Genomic DNA, 11242 nt, shown 5'->3' on the forward strand with positions numbered 1-11242 from the left:
CCATCACATTCTCTTCCCAGTTTCTTCTCAATCCCTGTTATCTGGCTTTTGACTTAATTATCCTACTGAAATTGCTTTCTTCAAAATAACCAGTGATCACTTTGTTGACAAATTCATTGGCCTTGTCTCCATCCTTATCCTTCTGACCACTCTGCAATATTTGATACTACTTACTGGGACCTTATCTTCTTGGTTATTTTCTCCTATTTTTTTTTTTTTTTGTGTGTGTGACACTGCTCCTTCTTAGTTCTCCTCCTTCCTACTTGTCTAGCTACTTCTTGTCAGTTATGGAATTTAAAAATGTTAGAGAAACATAATTTCTGGGTAGTCATTTTATTAATAATGCCAGCATTTTAATAAAAGATGTTGGTGGCACTCTCGAATGTCAAATTCTATGATGGAGGAAGGTTCAAGGCTTATATGCCTTTAGAAAGGTGAGCGTTCCAGAGGGTGTTAATCAACTCTGATTGGCTAACAAAGAATGAGAGAATGAATATAATGATGAAAGGTTGGACCTATTTTAATGAACTTTGATTATGATGTTTTAAGTCCCCCCCAGACAAAAAAATTTATCCCTACCTAAACCTGAGTAGAGCACAATGCCTTCCCCAAATGGATGGGGTCTGAACAAGATTATTTTAAAAACTAATCCAATCTCATTATCAGTAATGGCCTTCAAAAGACTGAACTTTGAAATGAGGATTATAGAAAAAGGGGGGACTCTGGATCTCCCCAAATCATTGGTTATTAACTATTATTTCTCTCACAGACTTCTATGTAAACATACTAGTATACACAAATATACATAAATATATGTATGTATATGTATATATACATGCAAGATAGTTCAGTGGATAGAACACAAGGGTCTGAAGTCAAGAAGACCTGAATTCAAATTTGGTCTTAGACACTTACTAGCTGTGTGACCCTGGGAAAGTCTCTTAACCTCTCTTTGCCTCTGTTTAGTTATCTATAAAATAGGGATAATAATAGTACCTACTTTTTAGCATTGGTTGTGAAGATGAAATGAAAAAATAATTGTAAAGCATTTAGCACAGTGGCTGGCACATAGTAAGTACCATATAAATATTAACTATATTACTTTCCCCCCTGAAATATGTGCAATTATGTCCTCTGATAAAGTGTAAGCTCCCTGAGGAAAGGGACTGTTTATTTTGTTTTTGTATCCCTTGTGCCTAGAACAGTACTTGGTACATAATATTCACTTAATAAATGCTGATTAATGAAATAATGGAAAAGGTAGGTAGGTAGTACTAGATTATGGAGAGTGACTGAACTCTTTTCTAGCAGTTTTTTTGGAATTTTTCTGTGGGGACCACCAATTTAGACTGGTTGATTGTCTGTAATCAACTCATAGAATTGACTGGTATCATGGAGATGGATTATATCACCAAAATGACCCTGTGTGGAAATTTTAGTGTCCTGAATTTGAAGAAGAAAATACAGATGAATGTACATAGTCCTGTAAAGCTTGGCATTTTTTGACTTGAGACTAGATCTGATCTCATTCAAGGGCAAACCTCTTGGTAACTAAAACACTATCAATATAATAATGAACCTCATTATTTGCAAATATAGAAGGGATTCCTGGAGCTCTGTGTGGAGAGAGAGACTTCCACTGGTGGTTAGTGTTGTTGGCTTTCTTTAGTTATGAATTCAGTTAGTAAAATAAAAAGATAATCTATATTATTAGACCCTGTGTAAGAATTTTCTGTCATAAATCATCAACAAGCTGCATGGTTTCAACCCATAGTTGGGTAAATACTCATTCACATTCTAGTTTTTATGAGATTTCTACACTGCTTCTCCTTTGGCTAGCTGGGTCTAGGTCAGTGTAAAGTGAGCACAGTCAGCACCAGGGAGCTTTTTGCATTTCTTTTATGTTTTTTGAGCTCGATGAATCATTATAACATTTAAACTGGCATCACACTATTTATATTGTCTAGTCAGGAATTTAATTTCACAGCATCACATGCTACCAAAACAACCATGTCATTGCAATTTAGCATGCATTTTGTTGATGTGTGGTATATCTCATTAAAGTCTCATCTTTGCAGCCCAGTGCCATATGTTACTAGTCTAGAGTAAACCTCTTAAGCATAATGAACAAAGGTAAAGTCACTGACAAGCACGTTCATAGAAGCAGGTGGTCCCAATGTGTCTGCTGTTCTAGAACTTTGCAAAGCAGAGTCAAAGAAGCAATGCTTTAGTATATGTCTGATATTGTGCTACTATGCATGGAAAAATGGATGTTACTTGCTATATGTGAAGCATGTGCTGGGGACGTAAATATAAAATCAAAGATACCCCTTTGTCCTAAAGGAGTTTATATTCCAGTACTGGAAAACAACATACATACACACACATGCACACATGCTACACATACTAGGTATAAACATATGAAAGGATATATACACATGTGTATATAACCCCTGTATGGATATACTCCACAGGTATTATATATATATGTGTGTGTGTGTGCATGTGTATGTATATATGTATATGTATATATATTCATTTACACACATGTGTATATGTACACATATACACATAAATATAGGCATTAGTATGTATACAGATGTGTATGTTATACACAGTATATACATATGTATACACACAGATGGAGGGAAATATGAGTTAGGAAATTTACCAGGGTAGAGAAATTGAAAGAAACACCTTTTCCAGTAGCAAGTTTTTGTTGTTGTTTAGTTGATTAGTCATGTCCAACTCTGTGACTCAAGGTTTCCCTTTTCCTTCTCCATCCATTAGCAATAGTATTATTGACTTGATTGTGGTTCTAAACTTGGGTTTCCAACCCAGGTCTACCACTCTTTCTACTCCACTATGTTCTTTTTTTCCCCCTGCAGGGGTGAGCTTGCATGGTGGCAAGGGGATTTGAGAGATGTTCTAGGAATAAAGTGAAACATGTCTGAGGCCTCCAAAATGGAGTGTTGGTACTTAGCAATTAAGATATATATGTTTGATTATGGGGGGTGAAGTAAAAGAGACAATGAGAATTTTGAAGCTGAAAGAGCTGGGTCCTCTAATGAATGGTTTCTGTTCTAGGAGTTTATGAGAAGAATCTAAGGTAACAAAACAAAACAAAAATAACTATGCACTAGAGATACAAAGACAAAAAATGAAACAGTAACAGCCTTCATGGAAGTTATTTTTTACTGAGTAATACAACATATACACAGGTAAGGGGTATTCAGGGAAGACTACCACATCTGATGTAAGGGCTTGCCAAACGCTTTTCAATGCTGCTCATCCACCTTTGGTATCTACCTGACTCTCCTCTCACGTGTGGCTCCAAGAAGCTGTAGCATGCTCAGTAGCCATACTTCAGTAAAACTGTCCTAGCAGATGGGCAAACTAGGTTGAAGTGATTTAGGGGAATGTCTGCCCCAAGCATGTGAAGACTTCTCTTGGCTGAATGAGTGAATGAGAATAATTTGTTTCAATGGCCACAGAGGTGGCTCAAGCAGGCATTATGGTATACTTCTTGCTTGGTTAGTTAGATATTAAAGATAGCAAGGTCAGCCACTATATTTTGGGCCATCACCAATTGTCTTGATTTTTGGCTTGCCACTGGACTTGAATGACTCTGGAACAGAGAGTGAAGCTGACACAACTTGGCCTCACTTAAATCCAATCTATGCACAAGTCAGATCATGACCCTCATGTTATTGGTACTCTTTGAAAACAAAGAATTAACTGCAATACACAAGGAAGTAAATAAAAAGTATGTACAAAGTAATATGAAATCATCTCAAAAGAGACAGAGTGCTATTAATTAGGAGGTTTATCAAAAGCCCTCATTTAGGAGGTGTTACCTAAGGTGTCCTTTTAAGAAGTTGGAGATTCTATTAGAGGCAAAGAAGGAGCACATTTCAGACCCTGCACCGATATAAGAAGACAAAGGTAGATATGGAATGCAACATATGGAGAACAGTTATCAGGCCAGTTTGATGGGTACCATAGTAGCACTTTTAACATGCCTAACTCCAGCTTGAAAACACAGGAGGTATGAACACTCCTGTCATGGGGTGCAGAGCACCCCAGAAGTTCTCTGGGGCACATCAAGGAACCTTCTCCTTGAGAAACTAAACCAGAGGACAGATAAGCTGAACCAAATCGAACTGAGCTAGCTTCAGATTCCCACCCTTCATTCTGGTCTCCCTTACCCTGGGGAGATAAATTTGGGTGTGGCTTCGGCCTTTGTGTCCTGAAGAGGGAACCATAGCCACCCCTCACCCAATTCCTCTAGTCACTACCAGTGGGGGATGGTCCTCCACTCCTCACCCAATTCCCCCAGCTACCCCCAATGGGGGATGGTCCTTCGTCATTAAAGGAACTTTCCACAGGCAGATGGTCCACTCCCATCAGTCCTCTATAAAAGTACTTTCCAGTCTCCTGTTCAAGGAGATATGGTACCTCTGAGCCATGTGCTTTATGCCAATCTCCCCATGAAAACTCCAAGGATTTCTTTCATGGTTTCCCTCCCCATCCTTCCCTTCCCTTGCTCCTAAATAAACTATCACCTTATTCTAACTTTGTGTGCAAGAGGGTGTAATTCTTTAAAGAGGAATTCCTAAGAACCCCATCTCCTACCCCAACCCCATACCCCACTTCCCCCCATTACACTCCTAAGCACTCAAGTATGTACTAGTATATACTAGTCAAGGCAACTGAAAGAAGGCATGTCAGGGTGCCCAGATCAGTATAATTTACATATAATTATTATAACTTACACAAAAAAATGTTATATACCAATGGCCAAGGTTGTGTTATGGGCTCAGAGCACACCAGAAGTCCTCTGGAGTACATCAAAGAAACTTCTCCTTCAAAAACTAATCCAAAGGACAGACACACCTAAAGAGATAAATGGAACCAGATCAGACTGAGCTAGCTCTGGGACCTCCACCCTTCATTCTAGTCTCTCTCACCCCTGGAGAGATAAGTTTGCCTGTAGCTGCTGCCTTTGTGTCCTGAGGAGAGAGACGGCTTGAGAAATGTGCAGCCACCCCTCACCCAACTCCTCCAGCTACCACCAGTGGGGGATGGGTCCTCCCTCACTAAGGGAACTTCCCACAGTCAGATAGATGGCCACCCCCATCAGTCTCTATAAAAGTACCTGCCGGTCTCCTGCTGGAGGAGATTGGTATCTCAGACTCATGCTCCATGCCATACTTTCTCCCATGAGAAGAAGTCCAAGGATTTCTCTCCTTGGTTTCCCTTCCCCAGCCCCTAAATAAACTGCTATCTTATTCTAATTGCTTTGTGTTCAAGAGGGTGTAATTCTTTAAAGAGGAATCCCTAAGGACCCCAAAACCCCGTACCCCATTTTCCCTACATCAGTTGTTTGGTTCAATGTGCAAGTTGTTCTCTAAATATGGGATGAATTATTACCTTGGTTGTAGTGATGCCAATACATTAGCATATTGACCCAAACAACCTTGGCCATTGGTTGGAAATTGATTATGTCACTATGAACCCAGGTTCCCATCCTTGTTTATAATAGATTGGGCCTTGTGCTTACAGTGTAGACTGAAGATTCATGACCAGCATAGGAATCCTAATGTCTGCAGTGAAGAGATCTGAGAGGAAGCCATACTGTGGGCTTTCAAGGCCTTTTAGAGGGTATTGATTGTAGTTTCATACGTCATAGCTGTGTTTGACAAGACAGGGTACAGCTGCAAGTCATGTCTCTCTATAGCCCCAGACCTGAATTCCTACATTCAAACATTGTTTTTCTATATCTGTAGACCTCTGATCCTCAACAGTAATCTCCACATCATAGAAGTAGTAAAATGTTATTTTGGATAGTGTGAATTATATTAGTCTGGAATCCTGACATAACACGATTAGGGTGTGATGTTTAAAATCTAAATTGTGGTTACCTTAAATCAGAAGCTTCAGCTCCAGTCTTGCCTAGAGTTCCAGCCTGGTGGGTTCTTCCTGAAGTCCTCCTCCACGAGCCTGCTTTAATCAGGAACCCTTAGCAAGCCGTTTGTGAAGCGTTTTTATACATCTGGAACAGAGGCGGTCCTTACACCACTGCTTCAAGGTGATTGGTTGGCATCATCCAAATCCATTGTCCTTTGAAGGGTTCTCAAGTTGAGTTCACAGTCTAGTTTCTGAGAACAATACCTTCTTAAGGGATAGCCAGATGTGATTACAATCCAATTAACTTGACTAGGCCCTAATTAGCAGTCAATCACTCTCTCTTGATTCAATCAGTATAGATTAATCTCCAGGTGGGTCTTTGAGTATCTGCTAAATCCATTATTTCATCACATTCCCCCCTTTGTTTCTTCTAGGAACAGGTAGTTCCTAGATGAAACAGGGAATGTGAGAAATAGAACTCCAATAACTTCTGGAACTCAGGCATGGGTGATGGTGTCAATGGCTCATTTATTGTCATTCTCCCAAGAAAGGGACGCCCCCTAGCAGAGCAAACCCCAAGCTGGAGGCTAGCAGGCCTTTTATCTCTTCCCATCCCAGATGGCAATTGGCCCCTCCTCCTAGGGTTACAATCTACTCACTCAAAGGAACTGGTTAATCAGTCAAACACAGCAATCCCTGCCCCTCCACATTGATTTTTCTGAATTGACCCCATTTGTGGATATTAGAATTTGAGTACTTCCAGCTGAATCTGAATACACTTCCCAGACATTAAATCACCTGTAATTGTTTTCTCAGACAGCTCCAATCCACTGAGAGGAGTCCCATTTTCTCACAGGGAATTAGGTGATTTTCATTGCATGGTGTGGAAACCTATTCACACATATTGAGATTGAAAATCATCTGAAACCTGAGTAGGTCTTTCTCTCCTCTCAATGATTAATTAAAGAACATTATGATTATTGAAATAATTGAGTGAATTTATTTACTGAAGTAGGTTTAGTAGATAAATTATATTAATAGACTAAATTACTGGTAGTGTTACCTTTCCTTGGTGGATACATATTTCATCCTAGTTTTACTTATGTTACACAATGTTTTGTATATCCATTCATAAGAAGTCATTAAACCTTTTACGTTGAGAATGGAGAATGACAAAAGAAGAGTAAAGGAGCATAAGACTGGAAAAATAGTGGAGAACCAGACTTTGAAGGGCCTTGAATTTCAAGACAGAGAAGTTTTTATTTGGTCCTAAAGACAATAGAGATCTATTGAAAATTTTTGGGTTGGAGGTGACAAGGTCAGATATGTTTTTAGAAATATTACTTCAGTTTCTAGGTGGATTGTGGAACTGGGAAAAGAAATTGAAAGTAGGAGGCAAATCAGGAAACTATTGACAAAAAACATAGGCCAAGAGACTTAAGAAATTGAAATAGGGTAGAGAGATTGTGAGTGGAGAGAATGGATATAAGACATGTTTTGTAGAGTTAGGGTCAGTAAAGACTTGGCACTTAACTAAAATATGTGTTTTGAAGGAGAGGAAAGGGTCAAGAATGAAACCAATGTGAACCGTGGTGGTTGGGAAGATGGTGGAATCATCAAAAGAGTGGGAAGTTTGAAGGAATGATGGATTTGGGGTAAAATATAACTATTCGTTTTGAATATATTCAGTTTGAGATACTTACAGTTATCAAGCAACTCTTTACTGAACATAGGGGAAGAAAGGCCATCTTAAAATATATAGGTATATATACTCAGTTATCTTGTAAAGACAGTCAAAGATGAGAGACAAAAGAATTGTATAATCAAAGGAATGTTAGTGTTTGTCTGGGTCATTTCATTTAAAATGTGAGAAAACTGAGAGCCAGAGAAGTTGAATCCTGACCAAGATCATATAACTTATTAGTGACAAAATTAGAACTAGAAATTAGGATCTCTGACTCATAGCTATATTAATATATTTTTCCCCCCTTTGTGTAGGGTGGGATGAGAGGTCAGTGTGGAATCTGTCTCTGGATGGTTTCCATCACCATTGGGATAATGCTAGCATTACATGGTATTTAGAATTTAGAAATAATTTCTTTTCATTCCCCTTCATTTATTTACAACTTATTGCATTTGGATTCTGCTGCCCAACCAGCCAGATGACATGATATCTGCTAAATTCAAATATGCCTTTAACTGCTGTCTTATCCACACACCTTTAGACAGAGGGAAAGATAGAAATATTCTACTTTAACAAGTATCAAGTAGATGTTTTTGATATGGGGGAGAAAGCATGGGGTCCTTAGGATTTCTCTGTAAAGAATTACACTCTTGCGCAAGTCCTAATTTTTAGGAATAAAGAACAGGTTTTATTGGGGTACAAGAACAAACTGGCTGGGAGGAAGGTTTTGGAGAACCAAAACACTTTCCTCCCTGACTAGCTTGGGGGAGTGCTCTTTTATAGGGTTCAGAGATCGTGGGTAAGAATGCCCCTTATTGGGTGATGGGCTGGGGTGTTCTGGTGGTAGGCTGAGGTAGGTGATGACCTGTTGTGAGCAATCTGGTGATGAGTGTTAACTCCATCCTGGTGGGTCAAGAAGTCTGCTGGTGGGTGTTCCAGGTGGTCTTCTCCTGGTGTAGTCACTCCCAACAGGATTACCTCATCCAGGTGCTCAGGAGGACTGGAATTCGGGGTCCCTGTCCTGGAGCATACTCAGTTTGATCTGGTGCTGCTTATCTTTTGGGTGTGTATGTCCTTGATTGAGCTTGGTTTCAAGGGAAAAACTCCTGAGGTTTCAAGGGTAAAAAGTTGCTTGACCTCTCCAGGCAACTTTTGGGGTAACTGGGGCCCATAATCCTCCCTTAACATTTTTATGAAATATTTAATGAAGGCCCTTATGTTAGCATTGTTTTCAAAGAACTTGCCCACTTACTTGGTATTCCGAGTCTAGAGTACATGTTTGCTTTAAAAAACCAAAGAGTTAGATAAGACAATAGAAAAAAAAAGGGGCAAGTTTTGTCTCGTAAAGCCCAAAGAAGAAAAATCTGTTTGTTCCTATGCTAGAATTCTCTTCCTCTTTATCTCTGCCTCCTGGCTTTCTTCAAGTCTCAGCTAAAATTCTTCTTTCTACAAAAAAAATCCTTTCCTACTTTTCCAATAATGCTAATAACTTCCTGTTAGTTATCTCTAATTAATCCTGCCATAGCTTGGTTTGTATATATTTGTTTTCATGTTGTTTTGCTCTTTAGGTTGTGAGCTCCTTGAAGGATGAAACTTTGCTTTTCTATATACATAAGCTTAGCACAGCTCCTGGCATATAGTAGGTGCATAATAAATTGGCTGCCCTGAAAAATGTTTTAATGAAGCTCTAATTTCTTAAAGCAAGCCTCCCAGACATTCCATTAAGCTCTTTCAGATTCAATCCAGTTTGCAACATATCCCTTGGCAAATACTTTGATTCAGGACTTCCTAGCTTCATGGAGAGAAATACTAGAATAAACACATGAGGTTTTCATTTATTCCTTCTTCAGCATGAGACTCACTAACCAGCTTTCTGCTGTGATAAGGTTGTACTCATCCTACTCCAGGCCAATCAAAAGGAAGCCACATTTAGAGTGCAACCCACAAGTTTCCTAGCAATTTAAGGAGCAAAACTGTCAGAGTAGCATCTTATTTGTTACCTTCAATATCTGGAGTTTCTTCCTGTAGCACCATCATCTTCTAGTCTCCTAGGATTAAAACTCAGTTATTCTAGATTCTTCATTCCCCCTCATTCCACATAAATCAGTTTTCAAGTCTTTTTTTTTTTTTTATGTGGGGCAATTGGGGTTAAGTGACTTGCCCAGGGTCACACAGCTAGTAAGTGGTTTAGGGTCTGAGGCTGGATTTGAACTAGGTATTCCTGACTCCAGGGCTGGTGCTCTATCCCACTGTGCCACCTAGCACCCCCCAAGTCTTTTTAATGAGGTGGCCACAGTGGATAGAAATTTGGTACAAGAAGACCTGAGTTCAAATGCCACCTAGCTATGTGACCCCAGGCAAAGTTACTTAAACTCTATCTCAGTTCATCAACTGTAAAATGGGAATAATAATACTATCTATCTTCCAGGATTGTTGCAAGTATCAAATGAGATAATATTTTTAAAAACAATTATCACATATTATAACATTTTAAAAACATTTAAACATCTACATAGTAGATTGTTTAATTAAATGCTTGTTTCCTTTCCCTGACCGCCTTGTAGATTCATCCCATATCTCTCAAATCATTCTCATCTTTATTCACCTGTTCACAACCTAGTTTAGGCTCTCATTATTTCTTGCCTGAATTATTGCAACAGCCTCCTCAACTGTTTCCCTGCTTCAGGTCTTTCCCCATGGCAATCCATCCCTCCACAGATCTGCCTAAAGTAATATCCTAAAGTAGAGGTATGAACACATCACTTTTTTGCCTCTAGAAAACTCTAGTGTTTTCCCTATTGCCTGTAGATGTAAATTAAAATTCTTCTATTTAACATTTAATTCCCTTAACAACATAGCTCCAGCCTATCTTTTTAGAGTTATTATATTGCCCCATAAATGTTCTGTTATGTTCTAGACAAACTGGCTTACTCTATGGTTCCTCATATACAATATAGGCCATCTCTTGTCTCCATGCTTATGACTGGAAAGTAGTCCCCTCCTCACATTCATATTAGACTTCCTCATTTAATTTCCATCCATCCCATCCATTCCATCCAGCTATCCATCTATCAACCAATCAATCCACAAGGATTTAATACACTTTAGGCCACCATTCTAGTCACTGGGGATATAAATACAAAGAATGAAATATTCTCTACTTCAAAAAAGACAGGTTCCAGTAAGGGAGACAAGAACATATATGCATATACATACACATTTAGTACATAGTAGATGCTTAATAAATGTGTTAATTGACTCACATAAATCAGAAACATTGATTTAGAGCTAGAAAAGGAGTTGGAAATCATCTAGACTAACCCCCTTATTTTAAAAATGGGAAAACTGGGGCCAGAAAGTAGTATTTCCAATTCCCAACAGATAATAATTTTTTGGAAAACAACACATTTAGGAAATGGAAATAATATGTTTAGAAGTTTTATGTAAAAAATACAATAATAAGTACGTTTCATTATTATGATGAATATTGTGACTGATTTAAAATATCTGGCAACAAGGAGACTAATTTCTTTTATCTTTCTTAAAATATTTCCAACATTCTTCATATCTTTTACTCATTATTATGATTATCTAAATTTTTTATTAAATAAGAAATATTAAGTTTATTGTTTAATTAATAATAACATT

The sequence above is a fragment of the Dromiciops gliroides genome, chromosome 3 (assembly GCF_019393635.1).
Source record: "Dromiciops gliroides isolate mDroGli1 chromosome 3, mDroGli1.pri, whole genome shotgun sequence".
Classification (NCBI taxonomy): domain Eukaryota; kingdom Metazoa; phylum Chordata; class Mammalia; order Microbiotheria; family Microbiotheriidae; genus Dromiciops; species Dromiciops gliroides.